The sequence below is a fragment of the Aotus nancymaae genome, unplaced genomic scaffold (assembly GCF_030222135.1).
Source record: "Aotus nancymaae isolate 86718 unplaced genomic scaffold, 86718_ANA_hifiasm-v0.15.2.pri h1tg000001l, whole genome shotgun sequence".
Taxonomy (NCBI): Eukaryota; Metazoa; Chordata; class Mammalia; order Primates; family Aotidae; genus Aotus; species Aotus nancymaae.
Window position 1 is genome coordinate 7,529,081 of NW_026988412.1, and position 25,790 is coordinate 7,554,870.

The 25,790-nt window shown below is 44.3% G+C and overlaps 1 pseudogene; it reads left to right on the plus strand.

Moving 5' to 3' along the window:
* The first annotated feature begins 4,826 nt into the window (after positions 1-4,826).
* Positions 4,827-24,685, plus strand: LOC105731447 (large ribosomal subunit protein eL15-like; annotated as a pseudogene).
* The last annotated feature ends 1,105 nt before the right edge of the window (positions 24,686-25,790 follow it).

Below are 25,790 nucleotides of genomic sequence, written 5' to 3' on the forward strand. Positions count from 1 at the left end.
TGCCAATGGTTCAAATGCATCAGTTAAAAAATAGAGCCGTGGATGTTGGCCAGGCATGGTAGCTCACACCTTTAATCCCAGCACTTTGGGAAGCAGAGGCAAGTGGCTCACCTGAGGTCAGGAGTTTGAGACCAGCCTGGCCAATATGGCGAAACACTGTCTCTACTAAAAATACAAAAATGAGCCAGGAGTGGTGGTGGGTGCCTGTAATTCCAGCTACTCGGGAGGCTGAGGCAGGAGAATCACCAGAACCCAGGACGCAGTTTGCAGTGAGCCAAGATCGCACCACTGCACTCTACCCTGGGCGACAAGAGCGAAACTCCATCTCAAAAAAAAAAAAAAGATAGATATGATCATATGGATCAAAAAACAAGACCCAACTGCATATTGTCTACAAGAAACCCACTTCAAATATAAAGACACATACAGATTAAAAGTAAATAAATGAAGAAAGATATACCATGTTTACAAGAACCAAAATAAAGGAGGAGTAGCTATATTAATATCAGACAGAGCAGACTTCAAAGCAAGGAAAGTTATTAAGGATAAAGAAGGGCATTACATAATGATAAAGACATCAGTTATCTAGGAAGACATAAAAATCTTTAATGTGTGTGCACGTAACAGAGCATCAAACTACATGAGGCAAAATCAGATAGAACTACAAGAAGAAATAAGTCCACTATTATAATTGAAGACTTCAACATCCCTCTATCAGAAAGGGACAGATCCAGCAAGCAGAAAGTCAGTAAAGACAGAGTTGAACTCAGCAACACCATCAATCAATTGGACATAATTGACATCTATTGACTATTTCATCCAACAACAGCAGAATACACATTCTGTCAACCACATAGAAATTTACTAAGATAGGAACCACATTTTGGCCATAAAACACACTTTAACAAATTTAAAAGAGTAAAGTATGAAACTACTGTAAGAAAACATTGAGGAAACTCTCCAGGACATCAGTCTGGACAAAAATTTCTTGAGTAATGCCCCATAAACAAAGGCAACCAAATTAAAAATGGACAAATGGGATCATATCAAGTTAAAACCTTCTGCACAGTAAGCAGAGACACAACCCAGAGAATGGGAGAAAATATTTGCAAACTATCCATCTGATAAGGGATCAGTGAGAATATATAAGGAGCTCAAACAACTCTATAGGGAAAAAATATCTAATAATCTGATCAAAAAATGGCCAAAATATTTGAATAGACATTTCTCAAAAGAAGATATACAAGTGGCAAACAGGTATATAAAAAGGTGCTCTGCATCATTATCAGAGAAATGCAAATTAAAAATACAGTGAGGTATCATCTCACCCCAGTCATGTCTGACTTCAAGACTTATCATAAGGATATAGTAATCAAGACAGTGTGATATTGGTGAAAGAATAAACAAATAGATCAGTGGGACAGAATAGTAAGCCCAGAAATAGACCTACATAAACACAGTCAACTGAGATTTGACAAAGGAGCAAAAATAGTCTCTACAGCAAATGATGTAGAACAATTGGACATCCACATGAAAAATAAAAAGAAGAATCTAGATAGACATTACCCTCTTTACAAAAATTAACTCAAAATGCAATCACAGACCTGCCAGGTAGGGTGGCACCCACCTGTTGTCCCAGCTACTCAGGAGGCTGAGGTGGGAGGATCCCTTGAGCCCAGGAGTTCAAGGCCAGTCTGGATAACATAGCAAGACCCTATCTATGAAGAAAAGAAAAATCATAGACCTAAATGTAAAATGCAAAACTGTAAAATTGCTAGACAATACTTTAGAAAAAAATCTAGATCACCTTGGGTCTGGCAATGACTCTTTAGATACAACGCTAAAGACACAATCCGTAAAAAAAAGAATTGATGAGCTGGACTTCATTAAAATTTAAAACTTCTGCTCTGCAAAAGACACTGCAAGAGAATAAAAAGACAAGTCAGAGACTGGGAAAAAAATATGTGTGAGAACATGCCTGGTACCAAAACAGACAAAGAATTCTTAAAACTCAACAGTAAGAAAACAAACAATCCAATTTAGAAATGAGCAAAAGACCTTAAGAGACACCTCACCAAAGAAGATATACAGATGGCAAATAAGCATATGAAAAGAGGCTCCACATATGTCATCAGGGAAATGCAAAGTGAAACAACAATTTACCACTACACATATATTAGAATGGCCAAAATCCAGAACACTGACAACGCCAAATGCTACCAAGGATGTGGAGAAACAGGAACCCTCATTCATTGCTAGTGAGAATGCAAAATGGTACAGCAGCTTTGGAAGGCAGTTTTACAGTTTCTTACCCAACTAAATATACTCTTACCATTCAATACAGCAATCATACTCCTTGGTATTTACCCAAAAGAGTTGCATATTTGCATCCACACAAAAATCTGCACATGGATGGTTTAGCAGGTTTATTCATAATTGCCAAAACTTGGGAGCAACCAAGATATCCTTCAGCAGGTGGATGGATGTATAAAAGAAATGAGCTATCAAACCACGAAAGATATGGAGGAAACTTAAATGTGTCTTACTAAGTAATAAGCCAAACAGAAACGGCTATTTACTGTATGATTCCAACTATATGACATTCTGAAAATGGCAAAACTATGGCAACTGTAAAAAGATCAGTTGATGCCTGGGCTTAAGGGAGGGAAGTATATATATGCAGAGCACAGAAGATTTTTAGGGCAGTGAAAATGCTCTGCATAATTCTGTGATGGTGGATATATGTCATGATGAATTTGTCCAAATCCACAGAATGTTCAACATCAAGAGTGAATAGAGGCTGAGTGCAGTGGCTCACGTCTGTAATCCCAGCACTTTGGGAGGCCAAGGCGAAATCACTTGAGGTCAAGAGTTGGAGACCAGCCTGATCAGTACAGTGAAACCCCAACTCTACTAAAAACACAGAAATTAGCCGAGATAATGGCTGGGCTTACGCCTGTAATTCCAGCACTTTGGGAGGCCGAGGCAGCAGTCTCTTGTATCTCTAATTTGTGAGTTTTCCAGTGTTCTGATACAAGAATCTGCTTCCCCCTTTTTTATCGCTCTGCCTTCCCACCCAGTCCTGCCCCCGAGCGCAGCGTTTGGTTTCACCTTCCTCTGGTCTACTAAGTCATTCCCACTTGTCTATCACTTTCCTCCTCCAAAACGATGTTGACGTCACTTATCTGCATGTTGTCACTTCTGATATCTGTGTCCTAACAGTGTTCGTTTTTTTTAATCCTCTATGGTTATTTTTGTGGACTCAGGGATGAGTGGGAATAAATGCATGTGTTCAATTCGCATGTTTAATTCATTCTCCCCTTCGTCTAATCAGGTTAAGAACACAGGTGATTTAATCCTTTTCTGAATCCTTACAATATCCTAAGATTTAATTTTGTGGCAAAAAATAGAAAGGCCCTTCAGCTAATTTATACAGACATACACATAAAGCATTCTGTGGTTTTCAGATAATTGAAGGAAGAGTTGAATGAGCAAGACATAAGGAGGAAAGGAGGTAGAAAATCTTCACTAAGCGCTTCTAGCTCTCTTTTGCCTAGAGCAGTGCTAGTCTGAGACAGACATGAGCCACAGATGTCATTTTACATTTTCTAGAAGACGCATTAAGAAAGAAATAAACAGTCTGGGTGTGGCAGCTTACACCTGTAATCCCAGTACTCTGGGAGGCCGAGGTCAGGAGTTTGAGACCAGCCTGGCCAACATGGTGACACCCCATCTCTAATAAAACACAAAAATTAGCCAGGTGTGGTGACGAGCACTTATAATCCCAGCTACTTGGGAAACTGAGGCAGGAGAATTGCTTGAACCCAGGAGGCAGAGGTTGCAGTGAGCGGAGGTTGTGCCATTGCACTCCAGCCTGGGCGATAGAGGGTGACTTTGTCTCAAAATAAATACAAGAAACAAACAGGTGAAATTAATTTCCATATATTTATTTGACCCAATATATCCAAAAAATTATTCTTTCAGCATGTAGTCAATATTTTAAAATGTATTAATGAGATATTTTACAACTTCTGTGTACTGTCTTTAGAATCTGGTATGTAATTTACACTTACAGCACATTTCGATTCAGACTAGCCACTGCTCAGGAGCCACATGTGGTTGACAGCTATTATACTGGCATTCAGATATGGAAAATAATTTTTCTTGCCCTTGAAGGAACTAAGCTCCATAAATTTTTTTGCCTGTGTCTCTTCTGTTCTAAGTATCAGATTTTTCAGCAGGGAGCATCTCATTGGGTAGGCCCAGTTTTGCCTTGAGCCTGTCCTGGACCGAGGCCAGAGGCCATCATATCATCCTGAAGGGGACCATCTTGGGTGTCTGAGAAGGTGGAGCTGTAAATCAGGCAGCCATCCCATGAAGGGGCACATAAATGCTCATGTCAATGTTTAATCATTTCACATGCAGTATTATATCAATTGTGGTTTTTACTTTCTGTATTTTTTTTTTTAAGGTGGGGTTTCACCATGTTGGTCAGGCTGGTCTTGAACTCCCAACCTCAGTTGATCTGCCCGCCTTGGCCTCCAAAGTGCTTGAATTACAAGCGTGAGCCACGACACCCGGCCTACTTTCTGAATTTCTTGATGCTTTAACATCCTAAGGGCCTTGCTGACTTGGAGAGACTGCACCTCCCCAGGCAGCCAATTCCTAAAGGTAGTAAAGGACTCGTCTGCGAGTGCTCCTTTCTGATACAAACCAACTGATCTGAAGCCCATACCCCAACCACCTCCTTTATCAGACTCTCATACCTGGCTCAGACTCTCATATTCCCCTGCCCTATTCACCCCAGAGCAAGGGACCAGGAAAGCATGGACAGCCCCTGGACCCTAGAGCCCGCTGACGTTACTCCAAGTAGCCAATAGTAAGCCTGCTTACCTTGCCTCACCCATTTCCCTCCCAGGGAATCTACAGTAAAGACTTTTGCCCACACTTACTCCCTCTGCCTCCTGACCAACACTGGTGCTTCCCTGCGTGGCCCTGCATGGCATGCTGTGCCTCCAATTTCTGGTATCCCTGAGTATAACAAACTTCTTCCTTAATAATAGTCATTTCCATGTCTGCAGCTCCCATACCTGATTAAAACAAATTCTGGGTACAGTTTAAAACAGATATTAGACATTTTGCAGGGTTTCCAAGGATCGGATAGAACTTAGCAAAAACTCTCCTGTCCATGTGCACAGTTCTTCTCCTGTGCCCAGTGGGACAATCTTGGCTAACTGCAACCTCTGCCTCCCGGGTTCAAGCGATTTTCCTGCCTCAGCCTCCCAGGTAGCTGGGATTACAGGCTAATTCTGTATTTTTAGTAGCAACAGGGTTTCTCCATAGTGGTCAGGCTGGTCTCGAACTCCCGACCTCAGGTGATCCGTCCACCTTGGCCTCCCAAAGTGCTGGGATTACAGGTGTGACCCACCACGCCTGGCCCTTTCCAGAATGTCCTTAAGTATATTTAGGCAAATACAAACCTTTTACCAAAAAGGCAGTATATTATGCTCACTTCAAAGGCTTTTACCAGTATCGCTTCTCTTATTCTTGGTGTCCTTGTAGTACTTTTTAAAAATTATTTTTGTTTTGTTTTTATTTTAAGAAGGAGTTTTGCTCTTGTCACCCAGGCTGGAGTGCAATGGCACAATCTCAACTCACTGCAACCTCCACCTCCTGGGTTCAAGCAATTCTCCTACCTCAGCCTCCCAGGTAGCTGGGATTACAGGTGCCTGCCACCATGCCCAGCTAACTTGTGTTTTTTTTCCTCTATATTTTTTCTTTTCTATTTTTTTTCTTTTTTTCTAACAGACACACATTGCTGAGATTCAGTAATTTTTGTATTTTTAGTAGACACGGGGTTTCACCATGTTGACCAGGCTGGTCTCGAGCTCCTGACCTCAGGTGATCTACCCACCTCAGCCTCCCAAAGTGCTGGGATTACAGGCGTGAGCCACCACACCTGTCCACTTCTACGAATTCTTACATGGTCATATGTAGTTTATATATTCTGGTATTGTTATTTCACAAAAGCTGTGTCTTACCTTTTACAGTGCTTCATCTATTACAGTGCTTCCCACGTTGTCAGTAACAGTGAGCTAAGTTGTAAAAGATAGTGAACAGACCTTTGCAGAATAAATGAGTTAATATTGGGTAAGTATATGCAGCACACACTCTTTTCCAATAGTAACTGATTTTATAACTACTGTGCTTCTTAAATCATGTTTTTAGAAAGTATAGTTGTCTCAGTTTATGTTTGAAATTCGTTTTGTGTTTTAAGGGTAGGCAGACAGCATCCAGGAAGCTTGGAAAAAGCTAAGTGTAAAAAATCGTATCAGAACTTTATTCAAACCTAACATAGGTAAATAACCACCTCAAATACATGAGTCAAGGTTTCATTTGGAAACTCTGTCATGAGTTAAGCATAAGAAAAAAGAAGCATAAATCAGACAAAAATGGAGACAAAAGGAAGTACCGTATGTTCCCAGAAAGCTCTATTAGAAGTTAAATGGCACACAGAAAAATTCCTGCTCCTTGGTTCATTCTGGTATGGATTCTGATCTAAGCTTTCTTACAGTTCTAAAGCAAGTATATCCTCTTTAAGGGGCCTGTAGTAAAATCTAATCCTCTCCCAATCCCAAAGTGGTAGTTCAGGCACTTTTTTCTTCCCCGAGACGGGGTCTGGTTCCGTCACCCCAGGATGGAGTGGAATAGTACCATCTCAGCTTCCTGCAACCTTCACCTCCCTTGCTCAAACTGTCCTCCCACCTCAGCCTCCAGAGTAGCTGAGACCACAGGTGCATAGCACCACATCTGGCTAATTTGTTCATTTTTGGTAGAGACAGGGTTTTGCCGTGTTACCCAGGCTGATTTTGAACTCCTAGTCTCAAGCAATCCTCTCGCCATAGCCTCCCAAAGTGCTGGGATTACAGGCGTGAGCCACTGCACCCGCCCTAGGTTTAGGCACTTTTTTTTTTTTTTTGAGACAGAGTCTGTGGTGCGATCTGGCTCACTGCATCCTCTGCCTCCCATGTTCAAACAATTCTCCTGCCTCAGCCTCCCGAGTAGCTGGGATTACAGGCTCCGGCCACCATACCCAGCTAATTTTTGTATTTTTAGTAGAGATGGGGTCTCACCGTGTTGTCCAGGATGGTCTCAATCTCTTGACCTCATGATCTGCCCGCCTCGGCCTCCCAAAGTGCTGGGATTACAGGTGTGAACCACCGCACCCTGCCCACTTTTTTTTTTTTTTTTTTTTGAGACAGAATCTCTGTCATCCAGGCTGGAGTGCAGTGGCACGATCTCAGCTCACTGCAACCTCTGCCTCCCAGGTTCAAGCGATTCTCTTGCCTCAGTGTCCCAAGGAGCTGGGATTACAGGTGCCACCACCATGCCTGGCTAATTTTTGTATCTTTAGTAGAGGTGGGGTTTCACCACATTGGCTAGGCTGGTCTTGAACTCTTTACGTCTTGTGATCCACCTCCCTTGGCCTCCCAGACTGCTAAGATTACAGCAGGTGTGAGCCACAGCACCCAGTCTAGTTTAGGCACTTTTAAAAAGCATTCTCCTTTTGAGGAAAATGGTCATTTGTCCTCATATAGCTGCATTTTCACCCAGCAGGAGGAAACATAATCCTGAATTCGGTGGATTCCAAACATCATCATCCCCTTTGTTATCGACAGCAAATATTTATCAAAGGTAGGGACTGCGTCTTTGTTCTCCCGTGACCCCAGAGCCAGCACAGTGCCCTGTGTTTGCTGAGTTGAGATAAGGAGTTAGCTGTCAAAGAACTAACAGTTGACAGTAAATTTCAGTCCCTCGCATAACACCTAGACAGGCACAAATCAGATGAAAATAATTTACATTTTAAACATTTTAAAACACTGGAGTATTATTTTTACAAGCAAAAGTACAACTCTTAAATGTATATGGCCAGGGGCGGTGGCTCACACCTGTAATCCCAGCACTTTGGAAGGCCGAGGCAGGTGGATCACTTGAGGCCAGGAGTTCAAGACCAGCCTGGCCAACATGGCAAAACCCCATCTCTACTAAAATTTCAAAAATTAACTGAGCGTGGTGGTACATGCCTATAATTCCAGCTACTTCGGAGGCTGAGGCATGAGAATTGCTTGAGCCTAAGAGGCAGAGATTGCAGTGAGCCAAGATCTCACCACTGCACTCCAGCCTGGGTGACAGAGCAAGACTCTGTCTCAAATAATAGTAATAACAATAATAATAAGAGTAAGTGTAGAGCATGATGAACTTTAACAAATGAATACTTTCATGAAGCCGCCACCCAGATCACAATATATTTCTAGCACCCCCAGAAGGCTCCTTCGTGTCTCCTTCCAGTCCTGTCCTCACTGTATCATGTCAATGTTGCCCGTTTGAACATCCTGCAGATGGAATTGTACCGCGTGCTCTCTTTTGTGTCTGTCCTCTTTCACTTAATATTACATCTGAGATTCATCCTTGCTATTGCATGCCCCAATCGTTTGTTCTTTTCCAGTGCTGGGTACCGTTTCCCACTGTGAACAAAGATACCACAATTTGCATGGCCACTATGCTCATAATGGACTTTTGGGAGGCTACCTGTTTAGGCTGTTATTTTTTTAAATTTTTTTATTTAATTTTTTTTTTTTAAATGGAGTTTCACCATATTGGCCAGGCTGGTCTTGAACTCCTGACCTCAGGTGATCTGCCCGCCTGTTTAGGCTGTTATAAATACACCTTCTATGAACATTCGTATACATATATTTTTAAAATTATTTTTGCTCATTTGATTGCCTTTTTGTGTGCAATTCTCTGAATTTTGACGTGTAAAGATTTATATAACTATCACAACATAGTTTGTTCTATCACCCCCAAAACTCTCTCCCGCTATCCCCTTAGAATCACTGTCCCCTCCCCTTTCCCCAGTCCCTTACGGCTACTGACCTGTCTTCCATTACTATGGCTTTTGTCTTCTTGAGAATGTCATATAGATGAAATCATATAGTATGTAGCTGTTGTAGCCTGGATTCCTTGACCTGTGGTATTCACCAACACAATGGGCATGCACCACCATAAAGTTGTCTCTGTCAACAACGGATCACATATATGACAGTGGCCCCATAAGATTATAAAACCTTACTTTTCCTGTACCTTTCCTTGGTTTAGGTATGTTTAGATATACACAAATACTTATTTATCAGAACCTATCCCTGTCATTACACAACGCATGGCCGTACATTCCTTTTTATTGCCGACATTACCACAACTCCTTGATGGACAGACTTCTCTACTGGTATAGTCAAGGGAGTGGGATCGCTTGATCACAGGGTCTTCATGTGTTTCACTTCAGCAGGTACAGCCAAATGGTCTTCAAAGTGGTTGAGCCGGCAGTGTAAAAGAGTTCCCATTGCTCTCTGCCTTCTCCACCAACATTCAGGAAGCATTCTGGTCAGTGTGTAGGTAACATTTTAGCTATTCTTGTGTGTGTGTATATAAATTACCTTTTAAGATTTGCCATGAATCATACAAAGAATTAGTCATCCTCTGCAGCAGATACTGTTGGTGCCTTGCAGGGACCCCCGAGATCCCTCTTGCTGCCCCCAGCTGCTGCAGATGCTGTTGCTAATAGCTTTATCCAGTGCTGCTGGGCAATTGGGCCTGCCACACAATTTTCATCCCCTCATCTCTCTCTCTCTCTCTCTCTCACACACACACACACACACACACACACACACACACAGAGAGAGAGAGAGAGAGAGAGAGAGAGGCAGACAGATTCACAGTGTTGCAACTTATATTCCAGAGCTCCTGTGGGATCAGGCTGAAACAGGACTTCACCTGAAACCACATCCTTGTCTGGCCCTTCCTCCGGGCCCAGCCCGCTTCCCTGACTCCCTTACAGCACTTCCCTGTGAGCGCTGTCCCAATAAAGCCTTTGCGCAAGCATCCCAGTTTTCAGCTCTGTTGCTAGGGAACCTGACCCAGGACACCTTTGCAGCATCCATTTCTCCATCCTCCTTCTCCAAAGGCCCCACTTTCCACCTACAGACTGTCTAGTTAGAAAAACATTTGACTGCAAGTAACAGAAAACCTGATAAGCAGTAGCTTAAACAAACAGCTGTTTGTTTTTTCCCTCAAGCAGCTATAGCCTCACCATGACAAGTGTCAGTTCAGTTGCAGGTTTCCAGGCAGAAGCATGGGATAACCGAAATCCCTCTCAGCTCTCCCTTGCCTTTCCAGCCCCTGCCCCCCCTGTCGGTTCCTCCTAGTTTCTCCTTCCTCCCAGGCCCCCAGCCCTGGGGCCAAGTGACCTCGGAATGCTCACACCAGTCATTTCCAAACAGTATCCCGTGACAATGTTCAAGTTCCTAGGGTGCTTCAATGACTCAGCTCACATAAATTAATATTTTATGCCAAATAGTAAAAATTTTAAATCCTGACCAGTAATTTTTATCACTAGTCAAATTAATAACTAGGCAGTTAATTTCGTTAAACCTTTCCAGACATCTTTCTAGTTAGTCTCCTCATTAGAAATGCTCAGGGTAGATACAGTGGCTCACGCCTGTAATCCCAGCACTTTGGGACACAGAGGAGGGTGGATCACCTGAGATCAGAAGTTCAAGACCAGCCTGGCCAACATGGTGAAACCCCATCTCTACTAAAAATACAAAAATTAGCTGGGTGTGGTGGTGCACGCCTGTAATCCCAGCTACTCAGGAGGGTAAGACGGGAGAATCACTTGAACCCTAGAGGCAGAGGTTGCAGTGAGTCGAGATGGAGCCACTGCACTCCAGCCTGGGCAACAGTGAGGCTCTGTCTCAAAAAAAAAAAAAGAAGGCTGGCGTGGTGACTCACACCTGTAATTCTAACACTTTGGGAGGCCGAGGTGGGTGGATCACCTGAGGTCAGAAGTTCAAGACCAGCCTGGCCAACATGGTGAAACCCCATCTCTACTAAAAATATAAAAATTAGCCAGGCATGGTGTCATGCACTTATAGTCCCAGCTACTTGGGAGGCTGAGGCAGGAGAATCGCTTGAACCTGGGAGGCGGAGGTCACAGTGAGCTGAGGTTGCACCACCTCACTCCAGCCTGGGTGACAGAGAGTGACTCCATCCCAAAAAAAAAAAAAGAAAAGAAAGAAAGAAAAAAAAAAGCTCAAACTTGTTCATTCTCAGGTGTTAATGACATTTACTAATTCTTTGGTTCAATTTGTGTTTATAGAGGGCCTAACCCAGTATCTGAATCAGGTGTGGGATTTACAAATATGGATAATATATTGGCCTCTCTTTTAAAAGCCCCTGTGTGCACATGTATCCATGCATTTTCCACTCTTTATTGTAGCTCTCAGTTTATTTTGTCCAGTAGATGGTAAGCGTCTTGGGGTCAAGAACGGTGTTTTATCTCTATGCTACTAACTAGCATAGTGCCTGGAACATACCACACATGTTTCTGAAAAACAGCATGGCTGGGTGTGGTGGCTGATGCCCCTAATTCCAGCACTTTAGGAAGCCGAGGTGGTGGATCACCTGAGGTTAGGAGTTCAAGACCAGCCTGACCAACATGGTGAAACCCCATCTCTACTAAAAATACAAAATTGTGGTGGCACATGCCCATAATCCCAGCTACCTGGGAGGCTGAGAGGCAGGAGAATTGCTTGAACCCAGGAGGGAATGGAGGTTGCAGTGAGCCGAGAACATGCCATTGCACTCCAGCCTGGGCAACAAGAGCGAAACTACTTCTCAATAAACAAATAAACAAACCCAGCATGGCAGATAGGGATGAGTAAGGGAGAATAGAGAGGAAAGGGAGGCAAGAAGTGAGGAAGCGGGGAATCAGGGGGCAGATTAAAGATGGCCACCAATTCCTTGTAGTTTTCTCCACTGAGAAGTGGAGGCTATTTCAGCTCACCTTGAATCTGGGCTGACCTTGTGACTTGCTTCGAAAATAAAGTACAATGTACATGATGATGTGCCAGCTCCAGACCTATGCCTGAAAAAGGTCTGGCAGCCTCAGGGAACTACCCTGAGACTACCATGCTGTGAGGAAGCCCCAGACATGTGGAGAGAACTGAGGAACCCAGACAACAGCAAGGGTGAGGCCTAGGCATAACCCAGTTGAATTGTTCCAGCCAGACCTTGGCTATCTGAGCCATTCTAGCTGAGACCCCAGACATCATGGAACAGAGATGAGCTATTCCCACTGTGTTCTGGTCAAGTCACTGACCTGCAAAATCATGTTCCAATAAAATGTTGTTTTAAGCCACTAAGTTTTGGGATGGTGTGTTACACAGGAAAAGAGAAAATATGAAATTGGAGATACTGTCAAAAGAACAATATACTGTCTCATTATTTCCAGTAGTCTTTATTCTATTTAGGATATGCCTGCAGGCCGGGCACGGTGGCTCATGCCTGTAATCCCAGTACTTTGGGAGGCTGAGGAGGGCAGATCACGAGGTCAGGCATTGGAGACCAGCCTGGCCAATATGGTGAAACCCTATCTCTACTAAAAATACAAAAATTAGCTGGGCATGGTAGCATGCACCTGTAGTCCCAGTTACTTGGGAGACTGAGGCAGGAGAATCACTTGAACCCGGGAGCAGAGGTTGTCATGAGCTGAGATCATGCCACTGCACTCTAGCCTCGGTGACAAAGCGAGACTCCGTCTCAAAAAAAACAAACAAAAAAAGCCGAGCACGGTGGCTCATGCCTGTAATCCTAGCACTTTGGGAGGCTGAGGTGGGTGGATCACCTGAGGTCAGGAGTTCAAGACCAGCCTGGCCATCATGGTGAAACTCCATCTTAATTAAACAAACAAACAAACAAACAAACAAAAAAGATACTCCTGCAGGGAGAGAGCAATTCTTAATACAAAGTAAAAGTTGTACTAGTGGATATACTTGGGGGCAGAGAAAGTATTTCCAATACATTTCTCATCTCCTACCAAGGGTAAGGCATGTTTGGTTGGTTATATTGGGCATCTTGATCTGGGCTGAAGGAAGGCTGGGGTCTGCTGCAGGAAACTCGATTATCTACTACAGTCTGGGTGCAAAGGTCAAGGAGTGAAGTGGATCAGTCATGGGAGGCACAGGGAATGGTGATAGCGGATGGACTGGCAGCCACCAACTCAACTCGGGCCGTTTATGGTCATGAGGGGACTTGGGCCCTCTACTGCTAGATCCTTCAATTTTCTTTCTAGAAGCAAAATAGCCAGATTTTTATGTAAAATCTCCAAATTTTATATCTGGACTGTTGGGTTGCTCATTTGATTTTGCTCCCTGGTCCAATGACTGAGAGCACTGGGTGTGGTGTCGTATTCGTCACACTTTGCATGTGTGTCTCTCCAGGCGGCCTGTGGCTTTGCAAAATGAAAGTTGTCCATGCGCTTTCTAGCAGAGTCCAGCCGGATCAGATTCGGCGGGTGAAGTTCTAAGTGCTGGTAGGGATGTACAGCAACTAGAACTCTCAAACACTGCTAATGAGCCTGTGAATCGGACAGTCATTCTAGAGAACAGTTTGGCAATAACTACTAAGGCTGAACATATACCTCCCCTAGCACTACGACCCAGTAGTACCACCGCAAGGCTTGGTCAACACATATCTGCAAGAGAAATGCAAATACCTGTTCACCAAAAGACATCCATTAGAAGGTTCATAGCAACACTATTAGTACTAGTCAAATACTAGACATAAATACTGTCCATCATTTGTACAATGGATAAACAAAGTATCCATTTATGGAATATTAAACAGCAATGCAAAAAAAAACCACAATAGAAATTTGTTGCATGTTTGCTGCATGCAACGACGCAGATAAAACTCACCAACAGTTGAGTGAAAGAATCAGTTACAGGAGAGTCTGTAAAGCACGATACAGGGGTGAAAGCTCTGGCTGCATCAAATCTTCATATACAGACACTTAGTATATAAAGTTCAAAACAGGCAAAACTAATCTATAGCATGATGGTGGTTGCCCTTTTTTTAATTAAAATATTTTTTTAAATCTTTTGAGACAGGGTCTCACTGTGTCACTCAGACTGGAGTGCAGTGGCAAAAGCATAGTTCTGTATCTCAAACCCCTGGCCTCAAGTGATCCTCCCGCCTTGGTCTCCCGACGTGCTGAGATGACAGGTGTGAGCCACTGCACCTGGCCGATAGTAGTATTACAGGAAAGAGGTTGCGATCCAGACCCCACGAGAGAGTTCTTGGATCTCGCGCAACAAAAGAATTCAGGGAGAGTCCGCAGTGCAAAGTGAAAGCAAGTTTATTAAGAAAGTAAAGGAATGAAAGAATGGCTATTCCATAGGCAGAGCAGCCCCCAGGGCTGCTGGTGGCCCATTTTTTTGGTTATTTCTCGATGGTACGCTAAACAAGGATTACTCATGCCTCCCCTTTTTAGACCATATAGGGTAACTTCCTGACATTGCCATGGCATTTGTAAACCATCACGGTGCTGGTTGGAGTGCAGCAGTGAGAGCGACCAGAGGTCACTCTCCTTGCCATTTTGGGGACAAGACTTTGGGGAAGCTGGAAGCCCTTCCTCCTCCACCTGTATTTTGTGCTGACCTCCTATCTCATCCTGTGACTTAGAATGCCTTAACTGTCTGGGAATGCAGCCCAGTAGGTTTCAGCCTCATTTTTACCCAGCTCCTATTTAAGATGGAGTTGCTCTGGTTTACACACCTCTGACAGTAGCAACCCTTGAAAGTGGCATGGTGACTATGAGGAAAGAAACCCCTCTTTCCTGTCTCTTGTCTCAAAGAAGGAGGAAGTAAAAGTGGAGACAGCAGGCATGAGGTCAGTGGCCTGGAGGTTAAAGATTAACCCCCCCTCCCTTAAGATCTCAGGCGATTTTAACGGTGGGGGCAATATGGAGAAATGCCCTCTATTGTTGCCATTCAGTCTTGCTCAAACCCCCGCCCCCGCCGCTTACTTCATCACAACCCCCTCACATGTGCTTTCTAAAACTGTAAACTCAAGACCCTTTCACATGTAATATCTAGAGTTGTAAGCCTATATAAAGGCAGAGGTTTCCTTTGTTAGAGGAGCTTGGCTGTTAGGCAACTATGCCACCTTGCTCCTGGCCGAATAAATCACCCCTTCCTTCCCAGTTCAGTGTTCAAGAGGTCTGTTTCTTGCAGCTACTCCTGCTTCAACTAGATGGGGGTTGAGGGGAATTCTGGTGCAGTGGTCATGTTCTGTTTCTTGTCTGTGCATTGGTTACATGGCTGTGTTCATTTTGCTAAAGCCACTGAGCTATACACTTTTGATTTCTGCATTTTTCTGTATACATGTTATATTTCAATACAATGGTGTGTGTGTATGTGTGTGTGTGTTTTGAGATGAAGTCTCGCTCTGTCACTCAGGCTGGAGTGGCAGTGGTGAGATCTCAGCTCACTGCAACCTCTGCCTCCCAGGTTCAAGAGATTCTGCTGCCTCAGCCTCCTTAGTAGCTGGGATTACAGGCGCATGCCACCATGCCTGGCTAATTTTTTATATTTTTAGTAGAGATGGGGTTTCACCACATTGGCCAGGCTGGTCTCAAACTCCTGACCTTGTGATCCACCCATCTCAGCCTCCCAAAGTACTGGGATTATAGGCATGAGCCACCAAGCCCAGCCCTTTTTTTTTTTTCTTTATACAGAGTCTCACCCTGTCTCCCAAACTGTAGTGCAGTGGCATGATCTCAGCTCACTGCAACCTCCGTCAGGGTTCACTTGATCCTCCTGCCTCAGCCTCCCAAGTAGCTGGGATTACAGGCGTGTGCCACCACACCCAGCTAGTTTATATTTTAAGTAGAGACAGGGTTTTACCATGTTGGCCAGGCTAATCTCAAACTCCTGACCTCATGTGATCTGCCTGCCTCAGCCTCCCAAAGTGCTGGGATTACAGGCATGAGCCACTGCACCTGGACGATACAAAGTTGTTTTTTTTTTTTTTTGAATTTTATTTATTTATTTAAAACCCTACAGTGCCCGGTATTCCCAGGCGGTCTCCCATCCAAGTACTAACCAAACCCGACCCTGCTTACTTTCTGAGATCAAACAACAGTGGGCCCATTCAGGGCAGTATGTCCATAGACCAATAAAAAGCTTTTAAAAGCAGATTTGAAAAATGTTAACTTGCTCCTTCAACCACAGCAACCTGGAACAAGCCTCTAGCCTCTAGCTCACCTGAGCTGAACATGTAGCAGGAGAGAGAACTAACCCTTTGTGGGTTTCTTTTTTTAAGTCCCTAGAAAATAATGCAGCACTCTAGGCCTGCTAGTTGTCCTCTCGAATCTATTTTCCATCTTCCTGGATACATGGCTGCCTAACCAGAGGCTACATTTCCCAGCCTCCAATATCGGGCTAATGAGAAGGAGGCAGGAGTGAATGATCTGAGCCACTTTTGGCTATTTTGCTTTTGCCCTTTCTCAGATGCCTCAATGTGGAGATGGCAAGGACACCAGCAGCAACAGTTTTCCTGTCTTCACCGGAACTCCCCAACCCTCAACAAAAAAAGAAATGGACATTCAATTGACCCTTGAACAACAGGGGAGGAGCTTGGGGAGCCACTACCTGCCCAGTCAAAAATTTGCATGAACTTTTTTTTTTTTTGAGACGGAGTTTCACTCTTGTTGCTCAGGCTGGAGTGTGATGGTGCGATCTCTAATCATAGCAACCTCCACCTCCCAGGTTCAAACTATCCTCCTGCCTCAGCCTCCTGAATAGCAGGGATTACAGGCATGCACCACCACACTGGGCTAAACTTTTTTTTTAAAAGTGAGACAGGAACTGGCTCTTTTGCCCAGGCTGGAGTGCAGAGGCACTATCTCAGCTCACTGCAACCTCCACCTCCTGGGTTCAAACGATACTCCCATCTCTGTCTCCCAAGCAGCTAGGATTACAAACATGCACCACCACTTGGCTAATTCTTGTATTTTTAGTACTGACAAGGTTTCACCATGTTGGCCAGGCTGATCTCAGACTCCTGACCTCAAGTGATCCACCTGCCTGGCCTCCCAAAGTGTTGAAATTACAGGCGTGAGCCACCATGCCTGGCCTGCATTAACTTTTGATTCCCAAACACTTAACTATTAATACCCTACTGTTGACTGGAAGCCTTACTGATAACACAGTTGATTAACACAGATTTTGTATGTTGTATATATTATTTCTGTATTCTTAAAGTTAGATAAAATATTATTAAGAAAAATCATAAGGAAGAGAAAATACATTTACTATTCATTAAGTGGAAGTGGATCACCACAAAGGTCTTCATCCTCACCATGCTCACACTGAGTAGGCTGAGGAGGAGGAGGAAGAGAAGGGGTTGGTTTGCTGTATCAAGGGTGATAGAGGCAAAAGAAATCTATGTGTATGTGGTTCTGCACAGTTCAAACCCATCTTGTTCAAGGGTTAACTGTTCTTGGCCCCCACCTGAGACCTAAGGCATCAGAGACCCTGTGTTGGAGCGCACAATTTGTGTGTAAACAAGCTCTTGGGAGAATTCTAACACACATTCAAGTTTCAGGACCACTAGCTTAGAAGAGTCAACAAAGCTTTTCTGCAATGGGACAGATAGTAAATAGTTTAGACGTTGCAGGCGGTACATTCACCGAGGCAGCTACTTAGCTCTGCCATTGTAGTGCAAAAGCAGCCAGAGACAATCTGTGAATGAATGGGTTAGCCGGATTCGGCCTAAGGTGGGACTCAGAGAATCAGGTATATGCTTAGAGTAAAGTAAGGGCCAGGCAAAACAATTTTCTTATCTTTGAGCAAACGAATCTCCTCTGAGTGTCCCTCATGCCTCTTATCAGCCTTAACATCTACTCAGAGCACACTGGAGTGACCAGTGCTGAATCCTTTATTCTCTGAGGCTGAGCCCTCCCCTCCAGGTTCCTTACTGCTTGCACCCTGCAAAATCTGCTCTGCGAAATTCTGTAATAACCCTTGTGTAAGTATTAAAGTCTACTAACAGCCAATAATGCCACTTCAAGCGGAGGCATTGGCATCTTAATTTGGGGCAATCCTTGGTTGGGCAGGGGGAGTATTGTGTCCCAATACTATCATGGGCCAACTGGTGGATCTGTGGAGGGGGAAGGGCTTCCAGTTTCCCCAAAGTCGCTTGCAGGAGAGAGACTGCTTTCTGTAATTTCCGATTTGTCTGTTTTGAGCTCAGATTTTCCCAGAAGAAAAGCAAGGATCTGCGAATTTTTGTTTTTTGTTTGTTTAGGCTGAGTCTCGCTCTATTGCCCAGGCTGGAGTACAGTGGCGCGATCTTGGCTCATTGCAACTCCACTTCCCGGGTTCAAGCGATTCTCGTGCCTCAGCCTCCCGAGCAGCTGGGATTACAGGCATGAACTTGTATTTTTAGTAGAGACAGGGTTTCACCATGTTGGCCAGGCTGGTCGCCAACTCCTGACCTCATGTGGTCTGTCCACCTCAGCCTCCCAAAGTGCTGGGATTACAGGCGTGAGTCACCGCGCCCGGCCAGATCTGCCAAATTTTAATCCCTCCTGGATTTAGAGTGAGTGCAGCGTTCGTCTGGCGCTGTTTGCAGTTTGTTCCGTTCTGGCTTCAGCGTTCCTAGAGGGAGCCCCAGCTGAACATACCGCTGTCCCTCCTTCCTCTGGGCCTGACACCCTGGGCTGGGAGTGCCTGACCCCCCAACCCCAGGAACGGGAGCAGCCCGGGTGGGTTTCCCCTCCGACGCAAGCAGAGATCAGTTCCCACCACATCTGTCTGAACTGCACCTGCTCGACCACGGAGCCAAGGCAGCAACCACCTCTTTCTCTGTTTCTCATAAGGGAGACCCAGGGAAGGCCCTTTCTCTCTCCTGTATCCATTAGGAATCTTAGTCACAACTGAAAATGGATTTAATAGGGAAGTTCCTGGCTCGTTTAACTGAAAACTCTAGGTATAATTCTGGCTTAAAGCGCTGCTTGATTCAGGGGCTCAAACACTATCACAGGGCCTGGTTTCTCACTCCATCCAGCAGCCCTTCCTGTTGACTCCACTTTCAGACAGGCAGGCAGGTGACGGCTGCGGATCCAGGCTTCATCCTCCCAGGTGCACAGGGAGCGGGGCGGGCCTCTCTACAGGCTAAAGCCTCCTCACACCTCATTGGCTCCGAACGGGTCACCGGCTGCCCCTGAGCCAATCCCTGTGGCTGGTGAAAGATCGGTGCTGATTGGCTAGGTGTGAACCACATGCCCTGCCCAGGCAGGGATGGAGCCCCTGTGGAAGCTCATAGAGGGAAAGTGAGGGAGGGGTATGCCAAGGAAACCAGAGCCCAGCTGCCCTTACTGAGAGAGTGGGATTGGATGCGCCTTAATGTGAGGTCTCCCAGACTCGGTAGTATTCAATTGCAAGTAGTTTGAGCGGTGACCTCAGGGAGTAGGGAAGCAAGGTAAGAAAGGGAAGAGAGCCAATTAAGAAGCTGCGTTATCAAGCAAGTTTTCTCTGCGGGCACCCGGAGCCCACTCCCCCTGGAGAGTTTGGGAGACGGTTTGGAAGATGCCTCAGAGTTCTCCCAACAGAGGGTCGAGGAAGCTGCAGTGTGAACCCGACAGCGCCTCATCTATCATTGATACAGAACTTTCAGCTTGCCCAACTTGCCAGCCTAGCTTGCTCTTAAGGAGGGAGAGAGGTCGGGGGACGGGAGGAGAGGGGAAGAGAGAAAGAGAGAGAGAGAGAGAAAGAGAGAAAGAGAACCTTCAGGCAGAGGAGGACTCAGAGGTGTTTGCAGTAGGCAGCCCTCCGTGTGGAGAGGTGCGTGCCAAGGTGATGTGCATGGCATACAGACAGTGTCTGCCTCAGAGGGCTGACAACAAACATCCTGTTCCTTTCCTGCATCCCATCCACCAGGAGTCTTTTCCCATGGCAAGGACTAGGGCCTCCTCTGGCCCATCTACCATTCCTTCTTCTGATAAATGAAAGAGAATATCAAATCCATAAACAGAAACGAAACAGTACCCAGAGCTCCCCTTAACATTAAACATACCCTATTTCACAGGGACGGCTCCTGCAAAAGTAGGAAAGGTTTTGCAGGTACAGAGTCCCGGGCCAGAGGCTAAAACTCTCTAAACCGTATGGTTGACTCATTGGGCAGGAACAGATAAGCTGAATTTGAGACAACTCCACCCAGACCATGTGGAACAGGATTGGAAAAGGGTAGATAGCCAAACAGAACTCCAAACTGTCACTGGGAGTGGAGTGGCTGGATGCCGCACCAAAATTCCCCATAGATGCTGGCTGCAATGGCAACTCTTTTTTTTTTTTTTTTTTTTTTTTTGAGACAGAGTCTTGCTCTGTTGCCAGGCGCGAGGCGGGAGTGCAGTGGCTCGATCTCGGCTCACTGCAACCTCTGCCTCCCGGGTTCAAGCAATTCTCCTGCCTCAGCCTCCCAAGTAGCTGTGACTACAGGCGTGCGCCACCACGCCCAGCTAATTTTTGTATTTTTAGTAGAGACGGGGTTTCACCATGTTGGCCAGGATGGTCTCGATCTCATGACCTTGTGATGTGCCCGCCTCGGCCTCCCAAAGTGCTGGGAGCCACCGCGCCCACCTGCAATAGCAACTCTTATTTGTCGATTTATAGAATGTGCAACATCCGTGAGTTCCCCAACACGAATAAGGCAATTTAACCTCTTTACATTCCCTTCTTCTCTACTCTTTCTCCCATTATTTTATTCTTTTTTTTTTTGAAGGAAAAAAAGGAAGAAAGAAAGAAAGAAAAAAAAAATGAAGAAGAGAAAGAAAAAGGAAGAGAAAGAGGGAGAGAGAATGGGAGTATTGCTCTATTGCCCAGGCTAGAATGCAGTCTAAAAATGGGAATTGAAAACCTCTTTTATGCCAATAATTGTGCTTAACAATGGAGAGAGGAAGGAATAAGGGAAGAAAATAACAAACAAGCAGCCAACCAATATTTCATTTAAACCTATGAAATGCTATGCAATTATTGAGGAGTGATTTACTTGCAATTATGTAGTCACTTTTGGAATAGGTGTGATATGGTACTGATAAGAATGTATGTTTTGTGTATTTGAAGTGGAAAGTTCTATAAATGTTTATTAAGTTTACTTGTTCCTGGTCTGAGTTCAAGTCCTGGATATCCTTGTTAATTTTCTATCTCGTTGATCAGTCTAATATTGACAATGTGATGTTACAGTCTCCCACTATTATTGTGTGGGAGGCTAAGTCTCTTTATAAGTCATTAAGAACTTGTCTTATGTATCTGGGTGCTCCTGTATTGGGTACGTGTATATATAGGATCTTTAGCTCTTCTTGTTGCATTGATCCTTTTACCATTATATAATGTCCTTCTTTGCCTCTTTTGATCTTTGTTGCTTAAAAGTCTATTTTATCAGAGGTGAGAATTGCAACTCCTGCTTTTTATTTATTTATTTATTTTTGCTCTCCGTTTGGTTGGTAAATCTTCCTCCGTCCCTTTGTTTTTGTTTGTTTGTTTGTTTGTTTGTTTTTTGAGACAGAGTTTCGCTCTTGTTACCCGGTCTGGAGTGCAATGGCACTATCTCGGCTCACCGCAACCTCCATTTCCTGGGTTCAAGCAATTCTCCTGCCTCAGCCTCCCGAGTAGCTGGGACTACAGGCGTGCGCCACCATGCCCAGCTAATTTTTGTATTTTTAGTAGAGACGGCGTTTCACCACGTTGACCAGGATGGTCTCGATCTCTTGACCTCGTGATCCACCCATCTCGGCCTCCCAAAGTGCTGGGATTATAGGAGTGAGCCACTGCGCCCGGCCCGTCCTTTTGTTTTGAGTCTTTGTGTTGAATGTGAGATGGGTCTGGATACAGCGTATCAATGAGTTTTGGCTTTTTATCCAGTTAATAATATATATGAGTTTAATACTGCCATTTGATGCTAGCCGGATATATTTTTGGAAAGGCTGATACTGGTTGCTCCTTTATATGTATAGTGCTTCTTTCAGAAGCTCCTGCAAAGCAGGCCTGGTGATGGTGAAATCTCTAAGTACTTGCTTGTTTGAAAAAGATTTTATTTTTCCTTCACTTGTGAAGCTGAGTTTGGCTGGATATGAAATTCTGGGTTGAAAGTTCTTTTCTTTAAGGATGTTGAATATTGGCCCCCACTGTTTTCTGGCTTGTAGGGTTTCTGCTGAGAGATCTGCTGTAAGTCTGATAGGCTTCCCTTTGTGGGTAACCTGACCTTTCTCTCTGGCTGCTCTTAGTATTTTCTCCTTCATTTCAACCCTAATGAATCTGACGATTATGTGCCTTGGAGTTGGTCTTCTTGAGGAATATCTTTGTGGTGTTCTCTGTATTATCTGGAGTTGAATATTGTCCTGCCTTACTAGGTTGGGAAAGTTTTCCTGAATAATCTCCTGAAGAGTATTTTCCAACTTGGATTCATTCTCTTTATCACATTCAGGTACACCTATCAAACGTAGATTAGGTCTTTTCACATAGTCCCATATTTCTTGGAGACTTTGCTCATTCCTTTTTATCCTTTTTTCTCTAATCTTGACTTCTTGTTTTATTTCATTAAGTTGGTCTTCGACTTCTGATGTCCTTTCTTCTGCTTGATCAATTTGACTGTTAAAACTTGTGCATTCTTCACGAAGTTCTCGTATTGTGTTTTTCAGCTCCGTTAATTCACCTATATTCCTCTCCAAATTGTCTATTCTTGTTAGCATTTCATCAAACCTTTTTTCAAAGTTCTTAGTTTCTTTGCATTGGGTTAAAACAAGTTCTTTTAATTCACAGAAGTTTCTTATCATCCACCTTCTGAAGCCTACTTCTGTTAATGGAACACACTTGTTCTCCATCAGGGCTTGTTCCGTTGCTGAGGAGGAACTGTGATCCCCTGTAGAGGGAAAGGCATTCTGATTTTGGGTAGTCTCAGCCTTTTTACGCTGGTTTCTTCCCGTCATTGTAAATTTATCCACTTGTCGTCTTTGTAATTTCCGACTTTCAAATTAGGTCTGTGAGTGGACATCCAACTTGTTGATTCCCAGCGCCGAAATCTGAGCAATCCACTGAGCCGGCCAAAACAGCGGTGTTAAGATTGATGGTGCTTTTCTGCCCGGGAATCAGCCAAAAGTGGACCCAGTCCCGCTCACTCTGCACCAAGAACTGCTGTGCCAAGGCGCCAGCAAAACCGCCGTGCCTGCCACAAGAGTCGCGCTGGCAACCCATGGGGCTCCTCCACTGGGAATCTCCTGATCTGTGAGCAACAAAAATTCGTCTGAAAGTGTGGCGTCCTCTAGTTCTCTGCACTTTCACTGGGAGCTACAATCCTGAGCTGCTAGTGATCAGCCATCTTGGATCTCTCTCCTCACCTATTTTATTCTTAAATTCTGTTAATTACCATTACCTTTGTAACTTTAAAAAGAAGACCTTTATTTCTTTTTCTTGATTCATTAACCATTTTTTAAAAAACATATTTTATTTTAAAAAGTATTTTATGGTCTATTTGCTTGGTTCTTGGTATCTGGCTCTTCTGATTTTTTATTTTTCTTTCTTTCTTTATTTCTTTTTTTAAGACAGAGTCTCCCTCTGTCACCTAGGCTGGAGTGCAGTGGCACAACTTCGGCTCACTGCAACCTCCTGCCTCCCAGGTTCAAGCGATTCTTCTGCCTCAGTCTCCTGAGTAGCTGGAACTACAGGTGTGTGCCACCATACCTTGCTAATTTTTATGTTTTTAGTAGAGATGGGGTTTCACTATGTTGGCCAGGCTGGTCTGGATCTCCTGACCTCGAGTGATCCTCATGCCTTGGCCTCCCAAAGTGCTAGGATTACAGGTGTGAGCCACCTCACCCTGCCTCTGATTTTGTTTTCTTTCAAAAAACGTTTTGGCTGAATGTGGTGGCTCACACCTATAATACCAGCACTTTGGGGAGGCCAAGGCAAGAAGATTGCTTGAGCCCAGGAGTTTGAGACCAGCTTGTACAACATAGTGAGACCCTGTCTACAAAAAAAATACAAAATTAGCCAGGGATGGTGGTGCACGCCTGTAGTCCCAGCTACTCAGGAGACTTAGGCTTGACCCCAGGAGGTCGAGGCTGCAGTGAGCCATAATCGTGCCTCTGCACTACAGCTTGGGCAAAAGAGTGAGACCCTGCCTTTCTGTCTGGCAGCAGCCATCAGGTAAGCCACAGTGAGTGCATACAAGTACATTCTGATGTCATGCACTTTCTTCTGAGGGTCTAGTACCACCGGCTCTCCGCTCTCCACAGGCTCCCCCACCCACCAGGCCCCATAAAGTGTGCCGACTGGGCTACAAAGCGAAGCTAGGTTACATTATATATAGGATTCGTGTGTGCAGTGGTAGCCCCAAACGCGCAGTTCCTAAGCGTGCAACTTATAACAAGCCTGAACATCATGGTGTTAACCAGCTAAAGTTTGCTTGAAGCCTCAGTTCATTGCAGAGGATCAAGCTGGATGCCACTGTGGGGCTCTAAGAGTCCTGAATTCTTAGTGGGTTGAAGTTTCCACATACGAATTTTTTGAGGTTATCTTCACTGATGCATTCCATAAAGCTATCAGAAGAAATCCTGACACCCAGTGGATCACCAAGCCAGTCCACAAGCACAGGGAGACACGTGGGCTGACGTCTGTAGGCTGAAAGAGCCACGGCCTTGGAAATGGCCGTTAAGTTCCACCACACTATTAGTGGGTCTCTTCGTGCAGCTTGGAGAAGATGTGATTTTCCCCAGCTCCACTGTTACCGCTGATGTAAGTAAAGTTTGTAAAATTCATACCTAAAAAACAATTTAGGACAGTTTAAAAAAAAAAAAAAAAGAGTGAGACCCTGTCTGAAACAGAACAAAACAACCAAAAAATGTTTTGAAAAGATTTTTATTCTTATTTGATACAGTAGAGACATACGCTGTGTAATAATTAGCTGATCCTTAATAACTTGGACACTTGAAGGACTTCTTTTTTTTTTTTCCTTTTTTTCCGACAGCCTATTGTGGGATTTTTTTTTTTTTTTTTTTTTTTTTTTTTTTTTTTTAAGAGATGGGGTTTCACCATGTTGGTCACGCTGGTCTTGAACTACTAACCTTGTGATCCGCCCACCTCTGCCTCCCAAAGTGCTGGGATTACAGGCATGAGCCACCGTGCCTGGCCTGAAGGATTTCACTGGCAAACTGGATTTAAATCATTTTTTCTGTCTTTTTAAAATTGATGTATCATAGTTATACATATTTTGAGAGTACCCGTGATATTTTGATACATGCATACAATGTGTGATGATTAAATCAGGGTAATTAGGATATCCATTACCTGAAGCAGAATGTTACAATTCTCTTCTAGCTCTCTTGAAATATACACTAAATTATTGTAAACTATTATTTCCCTGCTGTACTATTGGAGTAGAATTTATTTCTTCTATCAAATTGTATGTTTGTACATATTATCCAACTTCTCTTCAGCCCTACTTCCCCCTCCTAAGTCATTCTTAAAAGGTAATTTTTCAAACTTGTTTTCACTTTATTTTAGATGTGCCTTTGTGCAAGGAGTTTATCATTGAGTTTTTTTGTTTGTTTGTTTGTTTTGATACCAAGTCTCACTCTGTTGCCCAGGCTGGAGTGCAGTGGAGTGATCTCAGCTCACTGCAACCTCCATCTCCTGGGTTCAAGTAATTCTCAGGCCTCAGCCTCCTGACTAGCTGGCACTACAGGCGTAAGCTACTATGCCTGGCTAATTTTTTTTTTTTTTTTTTTTTTTTTTTTTTGAGACGGAGTCTCGCTCTTGTTACCCAGTCTGGAGTGCAATGGCGCGATCTCGGCTCACCGCAACCTCCGCCTCCTGGGTTCAAGCAATTCTCCTGCCTCA